The sequence below is a fragment of the Empidonax traillii genome, unplaced genomic scaffold, assembly GCF_003031625.1.
Source record: "Empidonax traillii isolate 1590-97213 ecotype Southwest subspecies unplaced genomic scaffold, ASM303162v1 scaffold187:size1931383, whole genome shotgun sequence".
Taxonomy (NCBI): Eukaryota; Metazoa; Chordata; class Aves; order Passeriformes; family Tyrannidae; genus Empidonax; species Empidonax traillii.
In genome coordinates, this window is record NW_020955380.1 from 1,532,821 (window position 1) to 1,545,622 (window position 12,802).

A 12,802-nucleotide genomic window follows, 5' to 3' on the forward strand; every position below is an offset into this window, starting at 1 on the left:
GAGGGGCGGGCATGGGCGGGGCTTGGAGCGAGTCCCAACGAGAGCGGGCGGGGCCGAGGGGCGCGGCTATAGAGTGAGGGGGCGGGGCTGCGCGGCCCGAGCTGGCGGGGCGGGGCCGAGGAGTGGGCGGAGCGATGGCGGTGTCCGGGCGCCGATTGGCCGCGGCGCGCTCGTGCCGCCGGTTGCCAAGGCGCCGCACGGGCGCGCGCGCGTGCGGGCCCCGCCCCCTCGGGTACGTGCCCGCGCGGGGTCGCGCTCGCGCCGCGCCGCCCGCTCGGTGCGTCGGGGCCGCGGAGCCGGCGGGAGCGGGGCCGGGAGCGGGGCCGGGCCCGGCGTGCACGGTGAGAGCGGGGGCCGGGCGGGACCGCGGCCGGCCGGAGCGGGGCTGCGGCGGCACCTGCCGGGCCGCCCTGCCCTTGGCGGCGGGGAGCGGGGGCCGGCGGCGCGGCCTGGGCAGAGGCGCGGCGGGCCCGGGCCTGGCGGAACGCAGGCGGCGGGGCGGCTCTCCCGGCGCGGCGCCGCCTCAGCCCCGGCGCGCCCTCCGCGGCCTGCGGGGCCGCTCCCGCGCCGGGCCGCGCTCCCCTCGCGCCGCGTTCCCGCCGCCGCCCCCCGGCCTGGGGTGGGCGCCGCGCCCGGGGGTGCCCGGCGGGCCGGGGCGGGAGGCGCGGCGGGCCCGGGCACCGAGTGGCCGGCCCGGGCTGTGCCGGGAAGCCGCGGGATCCGCCGGGAGCGGCCCAGGTGCTAGCGGCGGCGGTCGCCCGCCTTGGGCGTGACAATCCCCGTGTGGGCGTTTCGGGCTGTCCCCGCTCACCGGGACCGGCACCGTGGGAGCGCAGGTGGGTGTCCGGGGCCTCGGCGGAGTTGGGGGTCCCTTGGGGACAGGTGGCGGTCCCAGGCAGCCCCTCGGCCCGGCCCCGGTGGGGCTCCATGGGCCGCGCCGCTTCCCAGGGCTGACCTTGGCTCGGGGAGCCGGGAGCGTGACCAGCAGCAGGGGCTGTGCCGGGCGGGACACGCCGACACGCAAACTTTATCTGCGGCCCGCGGGGCAGGTGGCTAAAGGCCGCTTAATAGTTGTGCCGTACCAAAAGGTGTGAATGCTAAATATTCTTTGTAGCCTCCCTGGCTCCTCGGAAGCAACAGGCTGCCAAGTGGCTTCAGCACCCATCGAGTCAGCAGGCCTGGGTTTATTGGGTTTTGCCACTGGTTTGAAGTTTGGAAACTTCCCGTGTGTGTTTTTGGAGTGTAACCAGGTCCTCCTGCTCGGGGTTGGAAGGTGCAGGCAGGGGAATGGGAAGGTGCAGGCAGGGGGACGTGGGACCTGGCAGCAGCATTCACAGTTTCTCACTGAGGTCCTGTGTCTGCCTTTGGGCTCCTAGACTTGGGAAAACGGAATGACATCATTCACCTGTCCAAAGTGAGATTAAAGTCTTCTTTTTGTGTGAAAAATCCAAGAATTTGGCTATCTTCTCGCAGCCTGTCCTCTCAGGGTTCTTTCCCCTGCTGTTTACATGGTGGACCACTAGCGTCTCTTGCCTTGGGAATACTGTTCTTAACTAAACTTGTTATTTAACTTTCTATATGGAGTGCTGTCTCTTCCCACTTTTAGCTTTGCAGATTCCTTTCCTCACTTTAGGAGTTTCTAATTCTTAGGTTTCTTCACACTGCTATACTGAGCATCCTAAACCACTTATTCATTCTTCCCGATGCTTGTCATTGCGCTCTTCTATCCTAAATATAGGGTAGTATGCCAACGGAAGGAGCTTGAGAGCAAGCTGAAGTGCTGGGAACACCACTGTTTACTCAGAGGAGTAATCAGCAGAGCCTGGCTGATTCCAGGTTGCACCGTCTCCTTGCTGCTGGAGTTTGCTCTCACTTCTTTGGGGAGCTGGCACAAACGCTCCAATAATTAGGAGAGATGTTGCTGACAGCACAAACTGGCTTAGACATACCCGTTTCTTTAAGCATTATGTAAATATTAAGCACAAAGTTGTGCTTAATTGTTGGTGTTAGGCCTGAAGAATCAGCAGGAGCTGTGTGGCTGTTAGCAGTAAAGGTGTTATGCTCTCGCTGTGTGCCAGTAGCTTTTGTATGGGATTTCTTTTAACCCCAAGCACTTTTCTGCTTTTAGAAATGCAGGTGCTCATTGGTAACTTATCCAGTCTGTTTTCCTTGTTTCTCACTGCCTGATGTGCTGGGCTTGGCTGCTGTTGGAGGTGAAGGAGGACGTGTGACAGGTAGAGAGACCTTTTGCAGCTTCAGCCACGAAGCGCATGGTCAGGGCTGGGCCAACGCTCTTGTCTTCCACGGGCGGCTGCCCTGGAGGAATTCTCTCTGTCTCTCTGGCAGTGAGGGGGTAACATCAGAGGGAGCCCTGCTGGGTCCTGGCTTGTGTGACTGTGACAGCAGACAAACCTGAGAGGTGACTTGGGGCTTTGCACTGAAGACCACCGGTCCCACTGGGGTGGGAGAAGAGGAACGTGTGGTTGCAGCAGCTGGGTCCTGGGGGAGTTTTCATGCTTTAGTGCCTGCAGCACAGGTGGGAGGTGCAGTGTGTTGTCAGCCTGGCAGAGAAGGTGTCACAGCTCTGCCCTGGCAGGGGTGGTGTTGCTCAACAGTAGGAATGGTGTCTCTTTGCCTTTTCCATGTCCCTTGAAGAGGTAATGCGAGAAATTGTCCTGGAGAGGTGGCAGGGTGCTGTGCCAGCCTGAGGAGGAACTCCAACTAATGGAGTAAAAGAAGGTCTTGTTCTGGCGGTACCAGCTCTCTGAGAAGTTTTGTTGGGACGATTTTGGGTGGTTTGTGCCTTTACTCCTGTTAACTGGGGAATAGTACTGAGGATTGAAGTCTAGTGATGATTAATTCAGAGTGAGGAAAATGCAAACGCTGAATTCTTCTTGGGCAAACAGGGGTCATGCAAATAAATGCCTCTGGCATTCTTTGTGGTGCTTGCACACTGTCTACCAATTACTTCTGGTCTCTTGCTGAATCAGTGGGAGGCTGTTGCTCCTTGAGCTCCGAGTACTTCGGTGGCGATTTGGGCGAAATACAAATAAACACAGTGGGATTGACCTAGAGTATCTGAGCTCTTGGTATGCTGAAAATGTTTGTTCTTAGGATGTTTGTGCAGTCTGGAGAGCTCTGTACCTTAAACCCGATTCGCAGAGGGCTGGGAGCATGTTTAAGCTGTGAAAAATAAAATATCAACCCGAGGAACCTGTGCTTTTAGGGCTTGTTCTGTGAGATTGAGTAAGTTTGACCAAACTACTAAGAGGCTGCTGGATGGAAAGTTAATATATTAACCTATGTGAACACTCTAGGTAGGTGCACATCCTAGTCTGGTGCCTTTTTCTGTCTGTGTGTCTCCCTGCACTTATCTGTTGGCTTAAACTGTCTGGTTCAGCTTTTCTAGGATAAAATTTTAGCTTGCCAGCGGGAGAAATGTTTGTTTGATGCTACTACTGTTTTTGTCAGTGCATCTTTTATGAGCATCTGAGCTGATATGGTGCAGCAGTGTCTGAAGGAGAGGATCTAAAAACCCTGGCCAGAGCCTGAGCTGATGACCTGGGGACCAGCACAGAGCTCCTTGGCTCCTGTGCCTGGTTTGGGAGCTGTTCTGGGTGACTGAGGAGGAGACAGGGCAAGGTGAGTGGCGTGGCTTTGTTTGGGGGGTGGGGAGGCAGCGGGGGCACCCTGTTCTCCCAAATTCGATTTCCTGCTCAAGGTCACCTCAGCCCAGCAGTGTTGCTTTAGGAACCTGGATTGTTCATGGAAGGAGCTTGTAAATACCCCAGCCAGGAGGAGCTTCAGCGGCCCAGCTGTGTGGCAGAGGAAGCAAGGCCCAGCCTGGAGGAGGAGGAAGAGGTGGTTTAGCTCAGGGCAATGGTTACCTCAGCCACTCTCACGGTTTGATGCTCTTAACAGAGCCCTTCTCTTTCCCTGCTTTCAGCTGTGCCCTCTTGCCTCCTCCCACACACCAGCTGTGGTGCTGAGCCAATGGATTGACCAACTGATCCTGCTAACTTGGCAGAAAGTTGGTCTTTCATCTCAACCTTTCCTTCATGAGCTTAGAAAAGTGATCAGAAGGGGAGTTTGACCATCCTTGAAGTCAGGGAGCCACTGGATCAGCAGAGCTCTCCCTTGGGATGGTGCTCTTGGCCATAACAGATATTTTCTTCTTCAGGGCTGAGTTGTCCCGTGAGTTTCATTGTCCTGCAGGTATCCTTTAGGCCTGGAGGGTGGAATTCAAAGTACTGTCAGACCCTGACATGCGCAGAGTGAGGCTTGGAAATAGCACTAAGACTTGTCCCAGCCCTACAGTGTTGAGCTTTGTTTTGGGGTTTTCTTTAGAAATCCAGTTTCCCAGCCTTATCTGACCTGTAAAGACATATTTGAGTGAAGGTTTCAGTTCACGAGTTCTCTCTTGCCCTTTTCTCGTGTTGTGGTCTCACCACAGTGCTTTTGCCATCACTGCAACCCCAAGTAAGGGTATGGTGTGTCTTTCCTGCCATACTTTCTGAGAAGGGCTCAGTTCACTGAGGGTTACGTGGGCAGCTTCTGAAATCTTTTGGATACTGGCTCCCTGGAGCTTTCCAGCAAATTGGCTCAAAAGCCCCTTCCTGCAGTACTTGAAGGTGCAGGTGCTCCTTGTTATGGACCTGACAAGCGGCATTCCTGCCTTCCCTCCTCATTCCTGCCCTCCCTCCTCGGGGGTGAAAAAGTGCTTACGGAGAGGTTTCAGTTTACTCTGGTGCAGTTACAGGTGACACAAGTGCTGGACGTGTCGGTGCTGAATTCACTTGGGCTCTTCATGTTTTTTTTGGTTTTTTTTGGTTTTGTTTTGGTTTGTTTTTTTTAACTAGATTGTGTATTTCAACTTCAGAAAAGTGAAGTGCGTTCCTTAAGGGTGGGGATTAGCATTTGGTAACTTTGATGAGGGTTTCTAGTAGGAGATACTGATCATTTTATATCAGTCCCAAGGGCTAGGGATTGATCTTTGGATGAACTTGAGTAAGAAGAGGCTAGGTGATAGTTTGAGCCATCAATTTTCCACTGGAATGCTGAATTACAACAGGTGATGTGGAAGTCTCGTGCCACTGTCACAACTTCGGGTCATGGTGTAGGGGCTCTCTGAGCTGGGGTGGCACAGCTTGATTCTTCCCTCCTGTGCAAGTTCGGCCCCCAAATGGACTCTTTCACACTCATTGGGAAACACATCTCTTCCCAGAGCTTCCATGAGTCCCTGAAAGGATTTCCTTGCATGTGTGGCTTTTTTGGATACTTCTCAGTTTCAGGGGAGAAGGAACTGAGATTCCTGTCTCTAGTGATTGGTTATTCAGCAGTCCAGGATGCTGTTCAGATTCTCCTTTAATCAGGATGGAAATAGTTGCTGGGTTTTTCCAATAGGCCTTCTGTGCCTCTCCCATAAACTTTTTTTCTGAAGCAGCTCTTCAGTGCTGGTCTCTAGTTGGGAATTTCTAGGAAAAAGTTTCATCAGGTTGCTGAAATAATGTGCAGAAGTGTTAAGGTGTGATCCGTTACCTTTGTCTTGTGGCTCCTGGGATTCCTACAGGAAGGGCTTATCCAGGTGTGGGCATCCAGGTGGGTAGTAAGAGACATATTTGAGGTTGTAGTGATTCCCCCGTTCGTGTCCCTTAGGCTTTCTGGTTAGGTCTTGACCTCTGTGAGGCCTCTGTGCTGTGGGAGCTGATTCCTGCATGACAGACCATGCATGGTGTTTCCCCACCCCAAAGGAAATATTTCTAGTGGAATTTTTATGATAGTGCCTGGGGCCTGAATTAGGGGATAAAAGGTGGTTATTCTAAAACCTTCTCTGAGTTCAACTTCACAGGATCCTCTTGGAAAGCTACACAGGATAAGTGTAGCTGTGTCTCTTTTTCTCTAAAAAATCAGACTTCTGCTTCTACAGATGCAGGTAAAGACTGTCCTGGAGATGAGGGTGGGACTGTGCTGGTTCAAAGAATCTTCCTCTAGTATTTTTCCTAAAATTCAAATCTCCCTTTGCCTATGTTCTCCCAAAATTCCTTGGCATCTTTCTTTTCTCTTGCATGCTGTACAGTAGCACATGCTTTAAGACATGTTGGAAAGTATCATTTCAGTAGTATTGGCATCAGCTGAACTTAATGGGTGCAAACAGCTTGTATTATTGATTTATTTCATTAATTCTCACATTGAGTTAATTGAAGGCTTCTGCTGTGTGGTGTTTGTGCACAGAATAGCTGTAGCATGGGAGGTGTAAGTGGTCCTGCAAGTTTTGTAGTGCAGTCACAACACATACCTTCCATCCTGTGTGGAATAAAGCATCAGGAATAGGGCAGTCATATATAGCCTTATATAAATAACCTTATTTTAATGAATGTCCAGGTCAGATCAGGTGTTTTTCAGGCTGGGCACTAATGTTTTTGCTGGTGGCAGTAATACAGAATGATTGGACTAACTTTGTCATGTAATCTAACACAGAGGTCTGTACCATGGCACCTTACATGTTTGTATGGTATCAGTTCAGTTATCTGGAGTGAACTCTTTGGCCAAAATGTGAAACTTTGCCTTCCCTGCACAGGGAATTTTGTGTTTGCAGTGGTGTTTGTGAAGCCAGTGCTTTATGTTTATCCATATGCCAGCAGCCTTGTGCTGGTTGCTCTTTCAGGAAAGACTTCATCACATCTTGGAATAAAATTTGGTTTGTGTATCAGGGGTCAGCCTTTAGGGAGGTAAGAAACTTGAACCTCTGAGAATAAGAATTGTTAAGGATAAATAAAAATCTCCTTCAGAAATGTCCAGAGAGAGCTAAAGCAACATGTTGCATGCAAAAATCATGAACCCTTGGCGCTAAACTGTAAAAAAAGTATAATGGGGCTTTTGTAGCCTCATGAAAACTTTGCAGTGGAATCTAACATGAAAAAAGGCTTCGCTTGCTACTGGCAATGCTGTAGAATTGTATATTGTGGAACGAAAGCCTTGAGAAGGCAGTGGTGCTCCCCTGTGCTGTAAAGGTGATAAGCCGGGATAAAAGTTGTGTGCAGTTCTGTGTGCTGAACGTGGCACAAGGAAGCACTCTGTGATTACCATGGCTAATTCGGGCGTGAGAAGGTTTGCTCAAAGCCTCGATCGGACGTGGATGAGCTCCTGCAGTCTAGAAGCACTGCACAACCTGTGATGTGGCTCAGTCACCACCCTCCCCTCGAACCACTGTCCCAGCACTGGCACCACTGCACTGCACGCCCATTATTCCTGGAGACTGGAATCCTGACCCTTGTCTGCCTTCTGTGCTGCTCCACCAAAACTCCTTCAATGTCCTGGTCGTTGGGTCAAGTGGGAATGGTGCAAGTGCTGCTCTCCTCCACCTCCTGCTTCCCCTGCCCCAGCAGCGGCGGTCGGAGCCGGGACCTGCCGGGACAGGTAGGGCCGTGCATCCCTTACTGGCGCCGTGGTGACTGGACGTGGCTGTGTGAGCTCAGCCTGGGCTGGCAGCCGGCTGTGCCTGGCCCGTAGGTATCCCAAGGGAAGGGGGTCGTGGTGCTGTCCTGCCGTCACAGGAAGAAGCTGTTTCCTGCAGACCTCTGCGCTGCATCCTGGCGCTGTGCGCTGTGCTCCGGCATGACCCAGCTCAGCAGCCTCCAGCCTTTTTCTCTTCCCTGAACTGAGAGCTCCTAAAGCTTCCCCTGGAGGTGCTTAACTTTGTATAGGGAACTTAATCCTGCCGACTCCAGGTAAGCCTTTTTGCACTTTTTATGGATTTCTTACAGTCTGTTCACACGCTGGTTCAAACCCTTTGGCTTGATATGATGCTTCAGAAAATGGTTTGAGGCAGCTTCTCCGCCGCGCCACAAAGAAAGGCAGGGAACAGAGGAGGCAGTGAGATTTAGGGTTTGATTTTTCCTGAAGCGAAGGTGAAATCGAGGTACTGCAGATAGGGGCAGTTCTGAAGGCACACCTTGGCCACACATACCTGTGTTTTTATGATGAGTTGGTCAGGTCAGATCCTGCTGGAAAAGCAGTCCACCAGCAGCGGGAGGGAGAACGTGGAGAGCAAGGCTGGGTCCAGAGCTCTGCCCAGTGAGTGTCTTTTGGACTGGTGTAGTGTGTGGCGTGGTCACTCCAGCTGGGAGCCCAGCGAAAAGCTTCACGTGCTGAAGTCCTCGTTTCTGGTCATATATGGGAATTGAGGCTGGCTAAGCTGACTCCCTCGGCAAGTGTTCAGGGTGAGATTCTTCTTTGAGCAGTGACTAAGATGATTCTCAGTGAATTCTGTGCAGCTGACTCTAAGCCCTGTTTGGGACCAGCAGTCATAGGCTGTGCCAACTGGAAAAGGTCAGCTGGAGCTTGGAGCTGCCTGGGCACACAGCGAGGTGTCTGGTTTGGAGCGAGGAAGAGCCACTCTCAGCTCCAGTAGCACATGGCTCAGCTCTGCAGCCTGAACTGATCCAGGAGCAGTTTCATTTCCTAGTGTCACTCTTTGCTCTGGTTCAAGACAGACACGGGCATGTGCAGAAACTTGTAAGCACATGGGTCCCCATCTCAAAGGAGTAGTAAAGCTCTCTGCTCCCCTCTGGGAGTGGAGGAAGAGTCTTGATGGGAAACGTGATGTAAATCTACTGTAAGGACATGGGCTTTTGAGAATCAGCTGAAGTAACTGAAGTGGCCAGTGTCTTCCTGCTTGGGCTTTATGGCAGCAGCCAGCTGAACTGATTGGCAAAGCACTTTCAAAGGCAAGCAGTTGTCCTATTTACCTCCTCTCCTCAGTGGAGAGGAATTACCTGTGTCAGCAGAGCTGGGAAGTTATTTTTTTCTTCAGGCTTGGTGGGGAGGAGTGTACATTTGTACTCTTCTGGGTGTGACTAGTTAAAGATCCTTCTGGAGCAGAAACACAGCAAAACATTGCAGCTCCCCATCTGGGTGGTTATCCTGAATGGAAGCACAGCCCTGTGGGGAGAACAGTGGTACATCAGGAGCTGATGCTGCCAAGCATAATGCTGCAGGTTTTTATCTTAGGCTGGTCTCCTGGACTCAAGTTGTTGATGTGGAGGCTGTTGGTGCAGGAAAGAGGTCTTGCCGTGGCATCTCGTTCCATTTGTGGTTGGCAGGGTTTCGAGCAGTCCCTCGCTTAGAAAAGTCACATGAGAGAAGCGTTTCATGTATTTTTAGATGTCTTTTTAAGTGGCTTAGTGACTGAAAAGCAACCTGCGTCAGGTCACTCGCCTGCTTGCTGCAGTTTGCCCAGAAGTGCTCGAGCAGACTATTAATGTGGAATAGATCCAGTCGGGAGACTTCTGCTGTCAGGGAGTTGTGCTGCCTGCTACCAGGATGCAGCTGGCTGTGGGAGGTGACCCTCGCTCTCAGTGTGTGCTGCTTGGTTGTTGGTTAGGACAATAGTGGGAAATGAATGGGAGAAGTCCAGCTAAAATCGGTTTAATTTCTATTTCTCTCTATCTTTGGAATTGTTTGGGTTTTCCTTGGTGTCCTTGTGCAGTGCTCTTGCAAGGACAGCAGGGTCCAAGCTTGGTGTGCTCAGCTTCTCAGTTGTTTTGAGCTGGTGCTGCTGTAAGGGAAGAAGAGGTCCTGCCTTTACCTTGTGCTGGTGCAAGGGAAAACAGAAGTGGTCCTGCAGACCCTGCATCCAGCCAGGAAGCTGAGCCAGATGCAAACTGGCCTCTCGTTCCTCTTGCTGCGTTCCTTTAACGTGTGTCAGTTCACACATCCACTTCTCTGTGCAGCTGTAACACCTGTACCAGCACAAAGGGAAGAGAGGAGTGGGATGGGAGAGGTGGAAATGCTTCCTTGGGAAGTAACACCAGCTTTAAATGATCGTGAAGCTGTCTGTGATGCTGCTATGGATCTTCAAGCGGGACAGGGAACATCTGGCCAGCGAGGAAGAGTCAAGGAAGAAGGTTCAGCCATTCCTTTCTCTACAGAATGTTGAGTTTCCAAGTCTTTGCCAATATGGGGGAATGAGTGCTGCTCACGGGCTCCATGTTGCGTGATCCCTTGAGATCTTTGTAGGCCACTGAATAGGAGGAAAAGTGCCTCCATGTAGGAAGGAAGCATGATGCACTGCGTTAGAGGGTGGAAGTATGATCCAACATCCTGGGTTGCACACACAGGTGACACTGTGGTGTGTCAGTTGTTTGGTGACTGAGCTGCCACATCGGTGCCTACTGGGTAAGAAGAAGAAAGGTTTTTTCCAGGAGTCCTGCCCTTTCAGAATAAGCTGAAAGGATGTGGAGCAATGGCAGGTGAGGAGAGCAGGGGACTTGAGAGAAGCCTCCTCTGAAAGCTGCAGCACTTATGTACCAGCTAACACAAAATATTAATGTAAATAAGACAAGCTGGTGAGGTGACCCTTCAGTGGCAGTGTGTAGGCAGGTGGGACAGGAGGGCTGGAAAGCTGCAGATCGCTCTCCTTGTTTTCTGAAATGGTTTTGACCATAAATGATGGAAGTCTAACAAGAGGGGGAGGCAGCCAGACAATGTAAAACCTGGGAAAGGTGCATTGTTTTTTCTTCATATGTTTAGTAGGTTGCTTAATAATGGGAAGGAGTAGCTGGAGGGAAGATGATGGCTTTCCCATCTCTTGAAGTCTTTGACTCGAGGCAAGGTGCAAAATTGACTTTAATGAAGCGGTGGAAACTTCAGGGACCTGTGTAACAGATCCCATTGGCCTTTAAAATGATGTGGGCATGGTAAAGGACATAATCTGAAGTAAAAATGTAGAGCTTTTTGATGTGACCAGCTAAACCAGTATTTAGCAAGCAAATTAGTTTTTCTTGTCCCTGTCACTTTTAAAATGAGTGTGGCTGTGTTAAGAGCTCTTCTGAGATGTCTCTGCGTCTCACCCGAAGCCCCAAATCGCTGCTTAATTTATGCCTCCTCAATTTGAGCCCAGCTTTATGGAGATGAATTCTAATGGCAACGGCAGAGCTGGTGCCGGAGGGTTGTAGGGTGGGTATGGCTGGTGCAGGTGGTCTCTGGGGGTCCCAGCAGCAGTGCCTTACCTTGTGCTGTCTGCAGCGGGTTGGACCTGGTGTGTGCTCCCAGGCAGCAGCAGATGGACGTCTCCATGTGCCCCTGGCACCACTGCCTTGTAGGGAGATGTGCCGGCTGTTTCTGGGAAGGCTCCCGGGGCCGGTGGCTCCTGCGAGCCTGGCCCGCGGGGCTGGGGACAGGCACGCCTGGCCTTTTCCCTGGGTGCCTTTTAGTGCCTTTATAAATACCAGCAGGCTTCAGATGCATTGCAGATTCTCCTCTGGCCCCTTTTTAAGCCTAAGTCGTAAATAGGTTGGTGCTTGCTTGTGGGTCCAGAGGAGCTGTCATTAGAAATGATGTAATGATTAAACTCAGTGTCGTGATGGCTTTCCTGCTGTGCTGCTCTCTTGTTTTTCTGTTCTTTTCAGGCCTGAGCATCACAGGTGCCAGGTGAGATACATTTAGGCCCTGGAAAAAAGTTAATTTAGCAGAACTTGCTATGAAGTGATGTTTCTTATGGTGAGCCAGACCAGCCGCGGTCTCTCTGCTCCTTTTGATGCAGATTGTGCTTGCTCCGCTTCCTGGGGAGCCCGTCCCAGCTGCAGCACAGCTTTGCACTAGATTTTACAGTTAGTGTAATTTAAAAAGTATCCAGCCAAGAGCACAAGATGTAATTCCAGTGACGTTTGTGGATTTTTTTTTTTTTTTCCCCAGAAGGACAGTAGTTTCTATTAAAGGGAATTGGCAGTGCCTGGCCTTTAGCCCTGGGCAGGAGATGAGCTTTGAGGGTTCAGCCCCTTGCTGCTGGGCCAAGGTGGTTTTCTGAACTCTTCAAACAGTGCAGAGCTCAAATCAAGACAATCCTTGCACAGCTAATATTTTTGTAGTTAACCTGTGAAGCATTTGTGTATGAAGCAGAGGTCCTGGGAAGGTATGAGAAACAAGCTATTTTTACTCCATCACAAACAGGGCTTGGCATGTTTATTTTAGACTCTGGAGCTGCTCAGGACAGTGTGGGTTTTTTTATAGGCGTCTACTGTTACTGTCAGATTAAAAAATCAACTTGAACTCTGGAAAACACAGGAAAATAGGGTGTCCCGGTGTACTTGGCTCCAGTGAGGCTCCGAGGAAGCTGCAGGGAGGAGTTGGTGACATTGCCTGTGCCATGCAGAATGGCAGTCTCGGGGTCTCGTGCAGGTCAGAGAAGTCTCTTCTGAGCCACCAGCTGTCCATGGACTACGTGCCCTTCTGTTGCATCAACTGCCCTAGAGAGGAATGCTCTCCTTGCTGGTGTCCTGAATGGATCTTAAAAAAGTCCACAGCTGAATAACTTGAGGAGCTCTGGGAGGCGAGGGCGGATCTTGGCCATGGGGCGAGCGATGCTGCAGCAGGTCGTTTGTGCCTTCTGCTCCACGGAAGGTTTGAGTTGCCAGGTTGCCAGCATAGCTTTGAATAATTTTTTTTTTTGCTACAGACAAGTTCACCAGGCAGCAGGAGGGGAAATTAATGAGACCAGCTCATTTTCCTCCTGTCACTGGAGTCTGAAGGGGGAAGGATTTAGGTCAGTCCTGCTCAAAGAGTGGGAGGATGCGTGGAAGGCCCCATCCTTCCTGGCCAGCTCTCTGCTCTTGCTGACGTGGTATGGTTGAGGAGTGTCCCTTTAATTGCAGGTGTGCTTTACACAGGCAGTTCCAACTTCTAAGCTCTTTATCCCAGATTATTATTAGAAGTTATTAAAAGTGTGGCCAGTGGTGTGTTCACGCCGTGGTGGTGGCATGCACAGTTTTCAGTGGTGGGTCGGCGTTGTGCAGACGTGTAACAC

General features: G+C 51.5%; 1 protein-coding gene across 3 annotated transcripts in view; it reads left to right on the plus strand.

Annotated features, from left to right (window-relative positions):
* Positions 1-763: 763 nt before the first annotated feature.
* DAG1 (dystroglycan 1) overlaps positions 764-12,802 on the plus strand; it is a 48,580-nt gene continuing 36,541 nt past the window's right edge. The window contains exon 1 of one of the 3 annotated variants that reach the window (XM_027886438.1): positions 764-836. The gene's annotated coding sequence lies outside the window, so the exon portion shown is untranslated. Of the gene's footprint in view, positions 837-7,653; positions 7,728-10,093; positions 10,119-12,802 lie in introns of those variants that run through there. The other 2 variants (XM_027886439.1, XM_027886440.1) reach the window with 2 other exon arrangements.